This window comes from Thermobia domestica, chromosome 5 (genome assembly GCF_964235325.1).
Source record: "Thermobia domestica chromosome 5, izTheDome1.hap1.1, whole genome shotgun sequence".
Taxonomy (NCBI): Eukaryota; Metazoa; Arthropoda; class Insecta; order Zygentoma; family Lepismatidae; genus Thermobia; species Thermobia domestica.
Window position 1 is genome coordinate 92,989,824 of NC_137458.1, and position 9,003 is coordinate 92,998,826.

Genomic DNA, 9,003 nt, shown 5'->3' on the forward strand with positions numbered 1-9,003 from the left:
GTAAAGTATAAGACTTCCAAGTGAAAAGTCTGGATTCGATTCCCCGTCAGGAAGTGTTACTTTTTCGCAATAAAATAATGGCTGCAAACAGAGATTTATGTTCTGTTGGAGGAGTTACAAAGCATCACTGGCGAGAATTCGAATAAACTGTGTGTGGGTTCCTCATCATACACTTTAATTTTAAGTATGTTTCATATTTATATTCGTCTCCCCCCTCTCTCTCTCTCTCTTCCTCTTTTTCTCGACGTTTCCCTATCCTGTGTTTGCATCTTTTACTTCTCCCCCTCTCTCTCTGAAACACACGCCCGCACTTCATTTGCGTGTGCATGTTCCAAAGTTAAAACGGAGCAAGAGACTGATGGACCTGGTCTGGAAAATGTAATTAACTGGCAACTTCAGCGTCGAGTTTTTGTGCTCTGGGGATAACATCTCCAGTCCTGGTCATCTCTGGAAGAAATACTGTTTAAATGCAAGTGAATAAGCAAAATATCTTTTTTATCATCTGGGTTACCGAGTCTCACAAGGGAAGTACGATTGAGCTCATATCGAAACCTACTGTAAAATTTCATTCAGAGGAAGGAAGTCTCACAGAAAGTCCACATACAAAAAATCAGCTGCGTTTTCGAAGTGGAATAACCAAAATGGCAGATTGAAATGTCGCGTATCTATGTCGACAATTGCGCAAATTTTCAGTACCAACCCTTGTAAACGGCTTGTTAATAATAAAAAGTAAATAACAACATTTTGGGTACATACTATACCTAAGGGGAGGTCGTACGGTAAGGTGAACCTTGACAGCAGCCATCTTGAAATCCGCCATCTTGAATTCAGGTCGAGTTTTGTAAATAGGAATAGGTAAATTTGATACATGATTTTGGAGTAGAATTTAAGCAGAAAAACAATGGTAGCAATAGTTTTAAGATACGTGCATTTGGTAAAAAGTTACAGTCATATTTATCATGTTTGTTTCCATGTGAACAACACCCGAATGAAACAGCTGTCCAAAAATAAGTTGTTGCTTTTGAAGTGTACTTCCTTCTTGATAGTTCCACAATACATTTCAATGAGGGTAGAAATAAAAGCAGAAATGAGACAGATCGTAGAAAATTGCACATACAGCATTTAATATAAGTATTTTGGTATCAATTGTTTTGCCTAAATTTTCCGCCGCTATTCATCCAATTAGAACCAAATTTGCAGACTAATTTCCTAAGGTATGTAGCTTTGCTCAACAACATCTGGAACAAGTTAGGAAAATATAGAGGGTGTTTCCTATATTTTTGTATTTTACAAATTGTTGGACAGCTGCTTCATTCGGGAGTTGTTCACATGGAAACATACATAATAAATATGCCTGTTAACTTTTTACCAATTACACATATCTTAGTACTATTGTTACCATTGTTTTTCAGCTTAAATTCTACCCCAAAATCATGTATCATATTGCCCTATTCCTATTTACAAACCTTGACCTAAATTCAAGATGGCGGATTTCAAGATGGCTGCTGTCAAGGTTCACCTTACCGTACGACTTCCCCTTACGTATAGTATGTACCCAAATTGTTGTTATTTACTTTTTATTATTAACAGGCGGTCTACAAGGGGTGGTACTGAAGGTATTGTGCAATTGTCGACATGGATACGCGACATTTCAATCTACCATTTTGGTTAATTCCACTTCGAAAACGCAGCTGCTTTTTTGTGTGTGGTCTTTCTGTGGGACTTCGTTCCTCTGAATTAACTTTTACGGTATGTTTCGATATGAGCTCATTCATACTTCCCTTGTCAGTCGAATTACTGGGTCACTACGGCTTTGACTCAGCGACCAAGTGGTGGTCCATAAGGTAACCTACATCATCCGACTGACACTATGGTCCGTTTGAGCTCTAGTGTGTTCATTCTATGTCTATCTGTGCAAATTACAACGTTATATCCGCAAGAGATAAGAGTGATGCTGGATGTTCGGAACGGATAAATCTTCGGAAAAGACTAGGAAATGGCAACATCTTTGGTTATTTGAAAACAAAATTTTATTTATACTAGTTGGACACAAATTTGTTTCCATCCTATAATTCAATGTGATTTATTCATATTGAAATTTGAAAAAAAACTGCAAGGCCTGCAAGGTCTGCTACATCTATAAGGACCATCCATTTTTCCATTTGAACATTTGTAACTTTTCATTACGATACCGTTTGGATTTTAAATATAGGATATTTCTGATAAAAATTTACCAGTAAAATAATACTCATTCAATTTTATCTTTCTTTCTTTCTTTCTTCCTTTTTCTTTTCGTTTTTTTTTGTTCACTTTGCATTAGTAGTCTGGAATGGAAGATATGTCCTACGCTATCCGTCGTTTGCATCGGAACGTCCAATGAACACAATCGAATTTACAACCGAACCACGCGGAAACAAAGCATGTGTGTTAGACTTTTGACATTATCTTAGATGCGTCTGTGGGATCTACACTTCTACTGGAAATTGAGTATGCTATCCTTTATGAAAAAATCTTAATGAATGTTTCAAGCATCCTCTATATATTCGAATAGTCCTGAAGAAATATATAAAAAAACATTATTTCTATATTACTGTTGAATTTTTGCTAGGGGAACTTTATAATGTTACGTTGCTTTGTTACTAAATTTAAACATCCACCTTTTTTTCTGTTCTCCGTTTTCTTTTTCTTCTTCTCTCGCCTTCTCTCTCTCTCTCTCTTTCTCTCTGCCTCATTTCTGAACATCTGTGTAATATACATCCAGTTTTTCAATTTTTCATTGTGTGTGTTTCAGTTTCTCCCTAAATCAACTTATGAATCTTGTTTCGTCTCCGTTTCTTTTAATTTCATTTTATCGATACTAATACATGTGTAGTTTGAAATTAGAATTGTGTTCATGTTGTTAGCTAAATTTAGTATGGGAGAGAAGAAAAGAGGAGAGAGACGGAGTCTCTTTACCAGACCCGATTATGGGATAAGAAGGTGTGTATTGGGTGGCCTAGCTGCACGGTGTTTGCTGTGGCAATTTTTTTTATGCGGAATGTACACGAGGGTATGTTTATCATCTACATGGGCAACTAGCACCGTCCCTGTTTCATACACACACACACACACACACAGAGAGAGAGAGAGAGAGAGATCATTCCTGACAAAGTCTAGCTGCTTCATGACCACTGCGATCACTATGCCCGTATATCAATAGCATGTCGGCCTGTTCGTGGCCTGAGTAACGCATTATGCTTTAAACGAACGTTGTTACTTGCCTCATGCGTAAATGATGTTAAGTAAGCGTAAATGATGTTAATTACACCTATAGAAGGAACAATAACACAATCATAGTATGAATTGTTAATTATTGTAACAGAGATCATGCATTCTTTAATTTAATAACAAGAGAAGGAATAAACGATTTTGAAATCAAACAAAATGCATGCAAAACATTACTGCAAAATATTAATAACATTTACGAACGAGGAATTATTTATGGATTTCCAGTTCGAACAGAAGCTGTTATGGACTGTAGTATTTCATGGATATTTTTGGACCCTTTACGTATGGCTTTCAAGGGGAAACATAGACGATATCGTTATAAAATTAGTGTGAATTATTTAAGCAAGATACGATAGTAGATAAACTACGTCAAAGAGAAATCGCATATATTTTCTTATTCGAATCATGGACCTACATCTGCTAGAAGAAATGAGCAACAGAAATGAAACAAAAGTTAAATGAACATAAACAAGAAATTCATGTGATCTCTTAGACATTCAAAAATTATTTTCCACTCTGTCGAACATTACATCCCGCTGCCAGAGTATTGATAGCTGCATATATTGCTGAACATAAAATGGTAAATAATTCTCTAAACTTTGTATGGTGTGAGTATTCAGAGACTGATGGCAATATAATACATATGTTTTTTTTTCTAAAATTAACTAACATGAAAATTGATGCGCTTTCAAAATTACTTTCACTTTATTTTATTTCTTTAACCTAAATAAATACGTTAGGATCATTAGCCATGAGAAAGGATATTATATTAACAAAGTTTTAATGCACATAAAGAGATGTTCATAGTTCGCTTATTAGAAATAACGCACTTACCCTACATTTCTCACAGCTATGACACTATTTTGCAGACAGTTTCGGTAACAGTTACATTTCAAACCTTCTGTCGAATCCTTATTGTATATTCTGAGTTTATCTGTAAGTAGAAAGAAAGGTAACAACACCTCTCAAAGAGTTCAATCTGAATGTTTTAATGTCTGAATTACCATGCTAATTTGCAGTAGTACTGTTTCTCATATTATTTATATACAATTTTTAATTATCTTTTGTTCTACTTTTGTTTAATGTCTTCCTCTGATTTTTAAAATATTTCCATGTTTACCGCACTTTGTTTCACTTTTAAATTATCAAGTACGATTTTCACTCGTATAATATCATAACGTTTTGATCGGAAACTTCAAACTTTCGGCCAGTAACAATATGAAAATAAATTTGAGTTTATCGCTAAAATATTATCAAGTACACAAGTACGAAATTTAACATACGAGTACTACCCACACATCTACAGTAATTTTGATTATCTGGATTGTTTATCTGTATTTATACAAACGAGTAAATACAGACTGATTCACATCTTCAGTTATGAACAAATCTCAGAAATTATTGCGGCTAGGAAATTAAAATTTAGTATAAATGTCCTCCTTGCACCGTAGGATGTAGATGGGACAGAGTTTTATGAAATATAATCCTTAAGAGGAAATAATGAGCCTAAATTACACTAGTCAACAAGGCTTTTGCCACATGAAAGAAGAATGCTGATCTTCAAGGAACTTCGGCCGCTGAATTCGAATCTGCAATTCGTTTTTCTCTATCACGCACAGTTTTCCCGTGACAGAGGGATTTTTGGGAAATTTCCCCCAAAATTTCCCTTTTTCTACATTTTTGTACCCTTATTCATATAAACATACAAATTATATTCTAGGTTAGCTTGATTTATACTTAGTAAACCCTGAGAGTTTCACCTGAGTCGTATCATTCTTCATTGAGAAATAAATATATTTCTATAAATATATGCTATGTGTAGTGTCCATTTTACTTATTACAATAGGTGCAGAAAAATCACATGTAACTTCCACGGGAATTACAATATAAGCAAGGTTTATACTTCATTGGATTTGTAATGAAACATACTTTACAATGATGTATACACCATGTCCGTCATTTTTATTAGAGGAAAATTCTAGAGGGATTTTTCCGGAAATTCCCTAAAAAAGTAGATTTTTTTGTCTCATGTCACTGTTCATATAGTGATACAGAAACGGGAATTGCGCCAGATTAATCCTATTGAAAAACTGATCTTTAACTCCAAAAGTATACAACAAAATTCTTAGTTTCCACGCCTTTTGAACGTTATTCAAGAAAGTAAACAAAAAATATTATTGACCTACAAAAACAAATATCAATAACTCACAATGGATCAAATGCACAACTGCTTTACAAAGCATGAAAACAAAACATTTGTACTTACAACTAATTCTTTCTTTTGTAGTGCCAGTCAGCTTCTCTAACTAAAAACAAGCAGTAGTCGCCCATCATATGAGGATCCCATTTACCTTGATAACGTTGCTCCATTTTTTGAATGTCCTGATGAAATCGTTCCCCTTGTTCGTCACTTACAGCTCCTAAATTCTCGGGGAAAAATTCCAAGTGGGAATGAAGAAAGTGAATTTTCAGGGACATTCTACATCCTAACCTTTGATAGCTATCCAAAAGCTCTTGAACCAATTGACGGTAATTTTCTGCCTTATGATTTCCCAAAATATCCATACACCACTTTACTGAAAGCTCTCCAGGCGGATAGTTCATCATTATTTAACTTTGTCTCAAAGATGTTGTCCTTTAATAGTTTCCAAATTTGGGGCCCGACGAATATCCATTCTTTTACTTTCGCGTCACTAACTTTTGGAGACTGACTTCTAAGGTACGCAAAACCTTCTCCATTCTTGTCCATGGCCTTAACAAAGTTTTTCATTAAGTCTAATTTTATATGTAAAGGCGGCAGCAGAATTTTTTCTGAATTAACTAAGGGAGATAACTTAACATTGTGTTTCCCTGGCATATATGCTTCTCTTGGGGACCATTCGTTTTGAATGTAGTGTGATTCAGTTGCCCTACTGTCTCACAAGCAAAGAAAACAACAGTATTTTGTAAATCCTCCCTGAAGCCCCAGTAATATAGCAATGACCTTTAAATCACCACAGATTTGCCAACAGTACTTGTTATAATGTATCACAGCTAACATCACAAACTTTCATAAGTTTCCTTCATCTCTATGGAATATGCCATTGGAATTGATGGTTTAGTGTTCCCATTATGTAGCAAAACAGCCTTAAGGCTTGTTTTAGAGGAGTCGATAAACAACCTCCATTCTTCAGGGATGTGTTGGAAACCTAGTACATCCATTAAACCATCTATATTTGTACATGCACAGAGGGAATTTTGCATTATATAGTAACCTGAAAATTGTTCATGTCGGTTTCTGAAAATTGAAATTCTGGTGGTAGGGGCCAGTAAATTCCATTCTTGAAGTCTCGATCCGAGCAACTCAGCTTGTTGCTTACTCAGATTTAGATCCCTTACTAAGTCATTCAGTCTGGACTGGTTAACAAGAAGAGGTGTGTTTTTGTTTGAGCTATAGTTTGGATCAAAGGAGGTTGATGGTTCGGGCAACTCATCTACTTGCTCTTCTGTTGGAGAAGATTCTTCTTACTGTACGTATGGATCATGGATTGGGAGTTCAGGTCCATGTGGTATGGGTTTAGAGCGGATGGAACATTTGGTTACTCAATATTGGATTTTGTTCGTTTAGAATGACCCCAAATTTTTGTTAGACAGAAATAACTGTCTTCAGCATGACTGGTTGGTTCTCGCCAGACCATTGGCACCGCAAAGGCATAGCTCGAGTTTTATCGCCACTTTTCCTCTTAATAAGGGTAGAATAGCATGCTACACAGCACACATCGGGAGCCCACACTTTGTCTTGATCACCCACATGACACCTAAAATAGCTATAATAAGCTTGTTTTAACGTTTCTGTTAATGCACGGCGCTGACTCTTCACAGTATATTTTCCACACACGTAACAGAAAGTGTTCGGTGAGTTTATACACGCACGCTGCGATCTCTTCATAGCGGAGAAAGAAAACAAACACGCACACGCATTTACGATCCCTTGTCACAGGTAAATCCAAATTAAAACTAAACCTACAATATACAACACTTCCTTATCTATTTGCCATGGACCTGACAATTTATCAGTAGAGTTCGATTTTCGCAGCTTTATTGCATCAGCTAAACACGTGTTGTTGTACAGCTGGATCAATGCAATCACATGCCAGGTGGTAGAAAACCACAGACCTCTTACTCCATGTCGTATACTCTCATTTTTCGTATTTGTGCCTCTATGGGTAAATGAAATTGCGTTTTTCTTTCGGTGCAAAGAACGCAACATCACGTCTTAAAATAAGTAGTACAAACAACATACATGCAGCTATATTTATTTCTCTAGAAATAATAATGCGATTGTTCTGAAACTTGCGAGGTTTCTTAACTATAAATCAAAGTTTTATATGGTGTCATTTTTGTATTTATATTTCAATGGTCAGTGGTACGAAAATTTGAAAAAAAAAGGGTATATTTGGGAAAATTTCTCAGCCCCCTCCCCTTGTCACGCAACAAACTGTGGGTGATGGAGAAAAACGGATTGCACTTTCGAATTCAGCGACTAAAGTTCCTTTAGGATCAGATGTTTTCTTTCATGTGGCAAAAACCTTGTTTACTAGTGAGCTATTGATTTATTGAGGTGATTTTGAGTTTTACGTCCCGTTCAGCAGCGAGGCTATATGAGACGTGGACCTACTGATTAACGTGGAATCCGAACCACATGAGCTCCCGCCGGTATTGATTTATTGAATTGATATAAGTCTATATTCTGGCACAATTCCCGCTTCTGTATCACTATATGAACAGTGACTTAAAAATATCACTATAAGAGAAAAACTATAGTTTTTTTAGGGAATTTCCCGAAAAATCCTCTAGAATTTCCCTCTTATAAAAATGGCGGACACGGTGTATACATCATTGTAAAGTATGTTTTATTACAAATCCAATGAAGTATAAACCTTGCTTATATTGTAATTCCCGTGGAAGTTACATGTGATTTTTCTGCACCTATTGTATATGGTAAAATGGACAGTACACATAGCATATATTTATAGAAATATATTTATTTCTCAATGCAGAATGATGCGACTCAGATGAAACTTACAAGGTTTACTAAGTATAAATCAAGCTAATCTAGAATATAATTTGCATGTTTATATACTAAAGGGTAGCGGAGCTAGAGGTACAAAAATGAAGAAAAAGGGAAATTTTGGGAGAAATTTTCCGAAAATCCCTCTGTCCTGGGAAAACTGTGCGTGATAGAGAAAAACCGATTACAGATTCGAATTCAGCGGCCAACGTTCCTTTAAGATCAGGTATTTTCTCTTATGTTGCAGAAGAAAAAGTTAAAATTTGTTGACTAGTTTTATTATAGACTTTTTCATATGTTATCAGGCTCAAACCCTTGAAATGTTGAAGTAACATTCTCCTTGGACCCTAGATTGCAGATAAGACAGGATTTTGCTAGTAGAGGTGATAGGCTGATTTCTTGCTCTTCGCAGTTTTCCGAAATTTCCACGTGAAGATCCACGAAATTTTGGATAAATGCTTTTTTTTTATTCTAGGCACCAAATTTGATGGCATTTGGAAAAATGCGACTACTAAGGGAGAATTACAGTTTTTTTTATTTTTCTAGGTTTCCAGGTATCCGTTAATGTTCAGCCTATAACTGTGAAATTTTGAGTTATTCATGTACTCGCAATTAATACCAAAGATGAATAGGAATTGGACTTATGCAGAGGAAGGGGTGTAAATATAGTCCGGAATAACACGCGG